The sequence below is a fragment of the Vanessa atalanta genome, chromosome 5, assembly GCF_905147765.1.
Source record: "Vanessa atalanta chromosome 5, ilVanAtal1.2, whole genome shotgun sequence".
Lineage (NCBI taxonomy): Eukaryota > Metazoa > Arthropoda > Insecta > Lepidoptera > Nymphalidae > Vanessa > Vanessa atalanta.
Window position 1 is genome coordinate 13,939,992 of NC_061875.1, and position 7,619 is coordinate 13,947,610.

The 7,619-nt window shown below is 36.8% G+C and overlaps 1 protein-coding gene across 1 annotated transcript in view; it reads right to left on the minus strand.

The window, feature by feature from the left end:
• LOC125063919 (protein vestigial) overlaps window positions 1–5,856 on the minus strand; it is a 40,774-nt gene extending 34,918 nt beyond the window's left edge. The window contains exon 1 of the mRNA XM_047670619.1: window positions 5,545–5,856. The gene's annotated coding sequence lies outside the window, so the exon portion shown is untranslated. The remainder of the gene's footprint in view (window positions 1–5,544) is intronic.
• Window positions 5,857–7,619: the final 1,763 nt, after the last annotated feature.

Below are 7,619 nucleotides of genomic sequence, written 5' to 3' on the forward strand. Positions count from 1 at the left end.
TTCCTGAATGTGATAAGGAACTTAGTGTGAATTTTATTGCAGCAGAAGATGAAAGTGTCATCAAGGTGTTGGGTGTGCAATGGAATCCACAAAGTGATGTGTTCCACTTTAATGTTAGACTCGATTCGTGTGAGTGTACCAAGCGAGCAGTGTTATCTCAAATTGCTAAGTGTTACGATCCCTTAGGGTGGTTAAGCCCAGTCACATTGTTTGCTAATTGTGTGATGCAACAATTGTGGGTGCGTGGTTTATCGTGGGATGAATCTTTACCAGTTGATCTTAAAAAAGTGTGGTTACAATATACTAATAAGTTTTCAGTCTGTTCGAGTGTGAGAATAAATCGATTTGTATGGACGAATGCAGCTTCGATTGAGCTTCATGGGTTCTCAGATAGTTCTGAGCGTGGTTACGCTGCTGTTGTCTACTTTCGGGTTACTGCTGCTAATGGGCGCAGTGAGACGTATTTACTTATGTCGAAATCTCGTGTTGCACCTCTTAAAAGGATTAGTATACCACGGTTGGAGTTGTGTGCTGCAGTAATTCTATCTCGTTTGATTAAATATGTTATGAACGTGTTCGAAGATAGAATAAAGATCGATAGAGTTTTTGCGTGGACTGATTCTACTATCGCTTTGTCCTGGATAAAGAGTTCATCTCATCAATATAAAACTTTTGTGGCTAATCGAGCCAGTGAGTGTCAGTGTAATGTTAGTCCTGAAAATTGGTTTCATATTGCTTCGGTTCATAACCCCGCGGACGGTGCTTCGCGAGGAATGTTACCCTCAGAGTTACTTTCATACAACCTTTGGTGGCAAGGGCCTCCTTGGTTACGTTTGTCACGGGATCAGTGGCCTGTGTCTATGACTAATGACATAGGGGATAGTGAAGTTAATATTATAAATAGTGAAAGGCGTGTTATTAAAGCTTTTGTTTGTGTGAATGACATTGATTTTGATTTGCTACATAAGTACTCAGATCTTTCTAAGCTAGTGTGTGTTACGGCGTGGTGTTATCGGTTTAAAGTTAATTGTTTAAATGTTGAAAAAACTAAGTGTAATTATATTACTGGGTCGGACTACAATTTAGCGTTATTGAATTTGATTAAGTTAGTTCAAAGAAATGAGTTTAGCGATGTGTTTAATTGTTTATCAAAAAATAGACCGTGTGCAACTGGTATACAAAGGCTAAAACCCTTTATAGATAGGTCTGGCATACTGCGTGTTGGCGGGCGGTTGTCTAATTCTTCGTTGAATAATGATATAAAAAATCAAATTATCTTACCTAAAAGAAATCATCTTACAAAATTAATTATTGATTATTATCATAAAATCTATTTACATGTTGGTGTACAAACATTACAATATTTATTGCAAAGTATTGGATACTGTCAGCTCGTTGTATTGTTTGACAAAGAGTATTTCAGTGTATTACTTGTTTCAGAAATAAGCCGAAAGCTGTGCAATCGCTTATGGGTGATTTGCCTTCTTTTCGAGTGGATAGGTGTCGTGCTTTTTTACGTTTTGGTGTTGATTATTGTGGGCATTTTATGATAAAACTAGGTACTCATAGAAATGCCAAACTTTATAAGTCCTATGTGTGTTTGTTTGTGTGTACGTGCAATCCACTTATAGTTAGTGTCAGAATTAACAGCTGAAGCCTTTATTGCTGTTTTTAAAACGATTTTGTAACCGTAGAGGTGTGTGTACGGATGTGTATTGTGATTGTGGTCAAAACTTTGTGAAAGCGAGTAAAATGGTATGTGAATTTTGTGTCTTGCATATTTTTTGTAATATCGTGCAGCGTTATTGGCAACGATGGAGTCAAGAGTATCTCCATACGTTACAACAAAGGTCCAAGTGGACAGAGTCACTGAACTATGTTAAGATAGGCTCATTAGTGGTCCTCAAAGAGGACAATTTACCACCCTTGCAATGGTGTCTCGGTGTTATTGAGAATACGCATCCCGGCAAGGATGGTGTGATTCGAGTGGTTTCTGTGCGCACTGCACAAGGTGTTTGCAAGCGTGCAGTTGTTAAAGTGTGTCCGCTCCCGGACAGTGAATAATATATTTTTGTATTTTAATCAATAATAGTATAGTTTAGTTATAGTGTAGTGTAGAAGCCGTCCGAGTGTTTATATTAGAGTGAGTGACTCTAAGGCGGGCGGTATGTAGCGTATTTAGGTGTATGCGTACGTTGAAACGTCTATGTTTTGTCTATGGAATGATTTTGACGTATGACGTACTTCTTTTCTCTCTTCCCTTCTGGTGTGAGCCGCGGTAACGTGTGTTATGTGAGTGCGCCGCGCCCTTTAAATTAGCTTGTGTAACGGACTTATCCTTCTCCTATAATATCACCCATCCCTTTGGCTGTGTTCTTCGAGTGTATGAAGACCAAGGGAGCGCTCCCAAGAAGAACGTGTCTTCACCGAGCCCAGAGTTTTGAGGTAACACCCTTTTATACCAAAAATACAGTCCACTTTTCTCTCGCGCGTACAAGTAGTTTTGCGTTAGTATTTTGACTAGTTGACAGGTCATAACGGATCCTTGCTGGTTCCAATCTCGGGTCGGTCTATTTTGTAATACGAGTAGGTAGGTACCTAATATTCATTAAATATACTTAGGTATATTTTAAATACTTTATACAAAACATGTAGGTATGAAAATGAATATATTTTATAAATAGTCTCTGTATTTAAAGTTAGATTCTGTAAGGTGATAGGTTACCTTTATTTAAATATAATTACGAAGAGCAACGATTATATTATGATTAGTTCTGAAAAAATATACTTACAGAGATAAGTCAAATTTTTTAAATGTTTTCTTTCAAGGATGTTGTTTAACTTCTCAATCATATTGTATACCTATATACCCTAATAGGTGTACCCATAGGTAAAACATTATGCCTATTCCTTATAAGAAATAATGTTTATATAATAAACATTTATGCGAAATAACAAAATACCGTTTAGACTGCAGTTTTGACTAGGCAGTTAGTGTCTACCTACCAAGGTAGGCTGAGTAGTATACCTATCCAACCTGTTTACAAATGGTTAATGAGAAAGAGAGTGCGGCGTACGGTTAGATTGCCGGAAAGAAAAAACAAACGGTTTCGGACTCAGTAATCTCAGTATCCACAATGTGCTAGTGTGGGTACTGACATTATATGATACCTTGATCGCCGCCGTCTTACTGGTTACAAATATTGCCTACATTTACTTACTTTGTAGTTGTATTAGTTCTTAGAGATTTTGTAGATAGGTACTTGACTTTAAAAAAATATTGAAAAACTGATGAAATAGTTTATTGGCATTCATCCGATTGCTTTGCTTTGTCATTGTGATAGGAAAGCTTTTAGGCAGAGAGGGTTAGGTACGTCATGTATTTTGCTCGTTTTGCAAGATAAAGATAAATTACTTCTGCGTTCAAATTCTCACCCAAGCTGACAAATTTATATAATCAAGATAAATATTTTTATATGGATCTTTTGCCGATAGGAACGTTCACACAACAGTCTGCGACGGCTTATAGGAGCCTACTTAGGCCTGTATATGAAGGACCTAATGTGCAATAATGCGTCGTAGGTATACCTAATCTATGTAATCTAGACAAATAGTAGGTAAACACGATTACATTTCAAAACCTAAACTAACTAAAGGTACATACTATCATTAGATTACTTTGAAATAGATTTCTTAAATAACATTCTTAAATATAGCTGGATGTTGGTGTCTACTGTTAATAAATACCTAGTTATATAGGTAGGTACGGCGGGGACACTTCCCGCGAGTGTTGTTTAAGTTTATTGACAATAACATTTTAACATTTTATTTTTAAAAAGTTGTACTTATAGATACTAAGTAGATAATAAAACGTTAACTCGCCGCAGCAAGGTATATCGAAAATCAATCTTGCTTAGTTAATCGTAGCTGTTATAGATAGGTAAATAAATTAGGTAGGTATTTACATTACACTTTCACGAGACATTGATCTCCTCGTAGGTATCTTTTACATCAAGTGTTACTATAACGACAAATATAAGTATAATTACCTATGTGTATAGTTTCGAATATAGAATAAAACCTTGGTGATGATTACCTAGACATCTACCTAATCTTGTGATTAGAACGGATCACTACAGGTACACTATAGGTACCTACCTAACTTTGAAAATAATTCCACTCGGTAATTAAAGCTGGAATTTTTAGTTTTTTTTTTGTGTTTTACACTTTTGTTAGTCACCTTACAATAATTTACTTGACTTACAATAATTCAGACCAATACTAATTATGACGACGTAAACGAAGCAGTGCATCCTTAGGATACACGATTGACTTACAAAAAATAATTTAGTTTTCAATGTATAGTAGTTTAACCCTACCTAACGTTAAAAAGCAAAATTATAATAGGTGTATTAGTAGGTACAGCAATTAACAGTAACAATCTTAAAGTAACCGACGCTACCGTGTTATTAGAAATCACATTAGATTCGACACCTCAGAGAAATCCTCATTTATCGGCCTTCACAGAAAGATATCGCCGCGGCCTACTATTTATTTCAATTATTCGATACAGCTCGACTCGTATATTTTAGTTACTTCCATAGCGTTATAATTAATAGCATATAACTCCAATAAATAAGACATTCGTTATGGCATATTATTTTGTGGTCACTACAGATATTGAGTCCGTTTTCATTAAAAGGGACCTGTCCGGTCTATACTTATATATATATAATCTTGGAGCTAGACTAGACTTCCTCCTTCGAGATCTTTTAAGCAAAGTACCTACGAATGCTTACCTAAACTTGCATCACTATCTATATATTGGCAGCAATGTTACCTCTACATATTAAGTACAATAACATTGATCACTTGATCGATTCGGTGATAATCATGTATAAACATGAGATTTGAGGATAAACTTATAAAGCCAAGTTTCCTACTCCGCAGAGTCATTAAATGCGTCAAGGCAAGGAATTCGTTTCTATACTTAGTCCGTAGATAATTTTAACTTCTCCGTTTTATAAATTCAAATCGTTAAAAATAATATAATAAGTCGTATTAAAAATATTTTAATGAATTAAGCATAATAAGTATTTTACACAAGATTAGGTGTACCTACGTGTGAAAGCATGGCGCTAGGGAGAGTTTGTTGATTTTCAGGCAGGATATATTCGGTAGGCAGGTACGATGGCATGTACATTTTATTGTATTTGACTGACATAACTTTGAGTGTTGGAAAAGAGTAACTCCGAGTAGGTACTCTCCGAATCAGTGACAGGTTTACTTTTAATTCAATAGTTTACTTTATGATTCAAAGGTGGTTTTATGCGCCTACTTGAATAAAGAAATAAAGAATATTTTGATTTTATTTTCCTTGAGTACCTATTGTTATTAGTTACTAGTTTAGTATCCCCTTATTTGTTGCCATTTGGCATTATTTATAATACTAACTTAAAATTTTTGGTATCGAAGGTAATCGCTTTATGCCAGTAGGTACCTCTTATGAAAATAGATATACCAATATATATTTGGGTAATGTACCTGTGTACTACAGATAGTATCCCGCGCCTTTGTCAGCGTTAGGAGTTCACTTTCTTCGGAAACAGTTGCACACCGGTCCACAATAAATGCAACAAACGTATATCACAGGCACGGAACACTAGCGGCACGATAGCACACTCGAGGTATACAGTATACCAGCGATGTAAACACTAGCAACGGAAGAGTCGCCGCGGCGGGTCAGCGGCCGGGGTCAGTGTCGCGGCGGGCACTGTGTCGCGCTCGCGGCTCGCGGAGCGCGGATTAAATCGCGCAAAGAATGCGTCCAAGGCGGCGCGCCGCGCGGTACTGGCGCGCGGGCCGCGGCACGAGTCTGCCGCCGCCATTGGCTTGCCCCGCCCCGCGCCGCCCACCGCCCTGCACCCCGCTGCTGTCCGCCCCGCCCTCTCCTCGCGCCGGAGCGCGGCGGGATTTTACCGGCGCGGCGTAACGTAACACACGTTGTGGTGTACGAGGGCTACGAAGTGGTAATCACAACCCACGAATCCCACGATGTCCCTTGGTGAGCTCTGGTCGTGTAGTCGTGCCTCACTAATAAAGCACAACAAGGACGTATACTTAGTTAGTTACTTAGTTCGTGAATTGTAAAAAAGCATTAGGTACCATTGTATTTTAATCACACTGTATGGACTTATTTGTGATTACCTATAGGTAAGGACCTACCTAGATTTTTAGGTAGGTAATTGATAACAGTTGACCTTAGATAAGTACGTACCTACATCTACCTAGGTAGATACGTAGGTACAATGCCAACTGTCGAAAGATTTAACGGATATGCGACATCTTCACAGTGTCCCCCCTCTCAGACATAGCTTTACTTCCCGGTCAGATAGCGCACTAAATCCGGTCGGTCACCGAAAGATACCTAAGTAGGTATATGTTAGGTAGGTACCTATCTACTGACTATTAAAAAATCGTCTTTGCAGTTATCTACCGACTTAAATTTGTTTCAATATATCTACTGTTAGAAACTAGCCCTAGCCTCCAATACGGTGCTACGTCATAGGATACCTATCATAATTAATTATATCATTAATAATATCACATTATTATTATTATTACATATTATAAATATATACAATAATTATTGTAATTAATTGATCAATAATTTTATACAACTTTAGTTAATATTATTTTATATGGAATAACATTTAATACTGGCATGTACCACTATTGTTTATTTTAAAAGTGATTGAGCTGTCATAAGGAAAACAATTGGATGATTGTGAGGCATTGTAAAAATATAGAGAGAGATTGAAACATCATTGTACAACATAATATTATTTTGCCATCCCGCACTACTGAAATTACATAGGTCTCTTAGTTTTGGTAAAATTCGCTTAGAAAATGTTCGAATTGAAATTCTTCTAGTTTAATCTTTAACATTGAGATATGTTCTACAATAGACATGAACGTTCAAATACAACTTCTTAAAGGCCGGCAACGCATCTGCAAGCCCCCAGTTTTGCAGATGTCCATGGGCGGTGGTAGTCACTTTCCATCAGCTTGAGCCTCCTGCTCGTTCGCCACCCATAACATAAAAAAAAACAACTAGGGGGTCTCCCGTGAAACTTCGCGTTTAATCAAAATATTTTTAAGGAATATCGAAACCTAAGACAGGTTTCGTTTTGATTTCATTTGATTGTAAACTGCAAGTTACTCATCTACTTTTGGCGCCAAAATGATGGAACCTCTTTAAACTTTTTTTTTTAATATTGATTAGTATCTGTAAGTAGGTACCTACCTGTAAACATTCATTTAGTTAGAATTGGAGATTGTCGAAAACAATTTCCTTCAATTTTGTTTTTTGTTTAAATTTTTAAATTTTTTTAGTATCTGTCATTATAATTTAGTAAATTTCAATCAAGAAGCTCGAGTCGATAAGCATTTTCATTTTGAAGAGCTCTTCAAAATGAAACTTCTTATAACCGTTTTTTTCTATCGTCCCATAATCACTAGGACAAAAATCGGCTTAGATACGCTATTAATGTAAGTATAAGATTTGTTCACAAACTGAAGGGTTCATAACAGTTTATTATAATCGTAGTATGTCATCT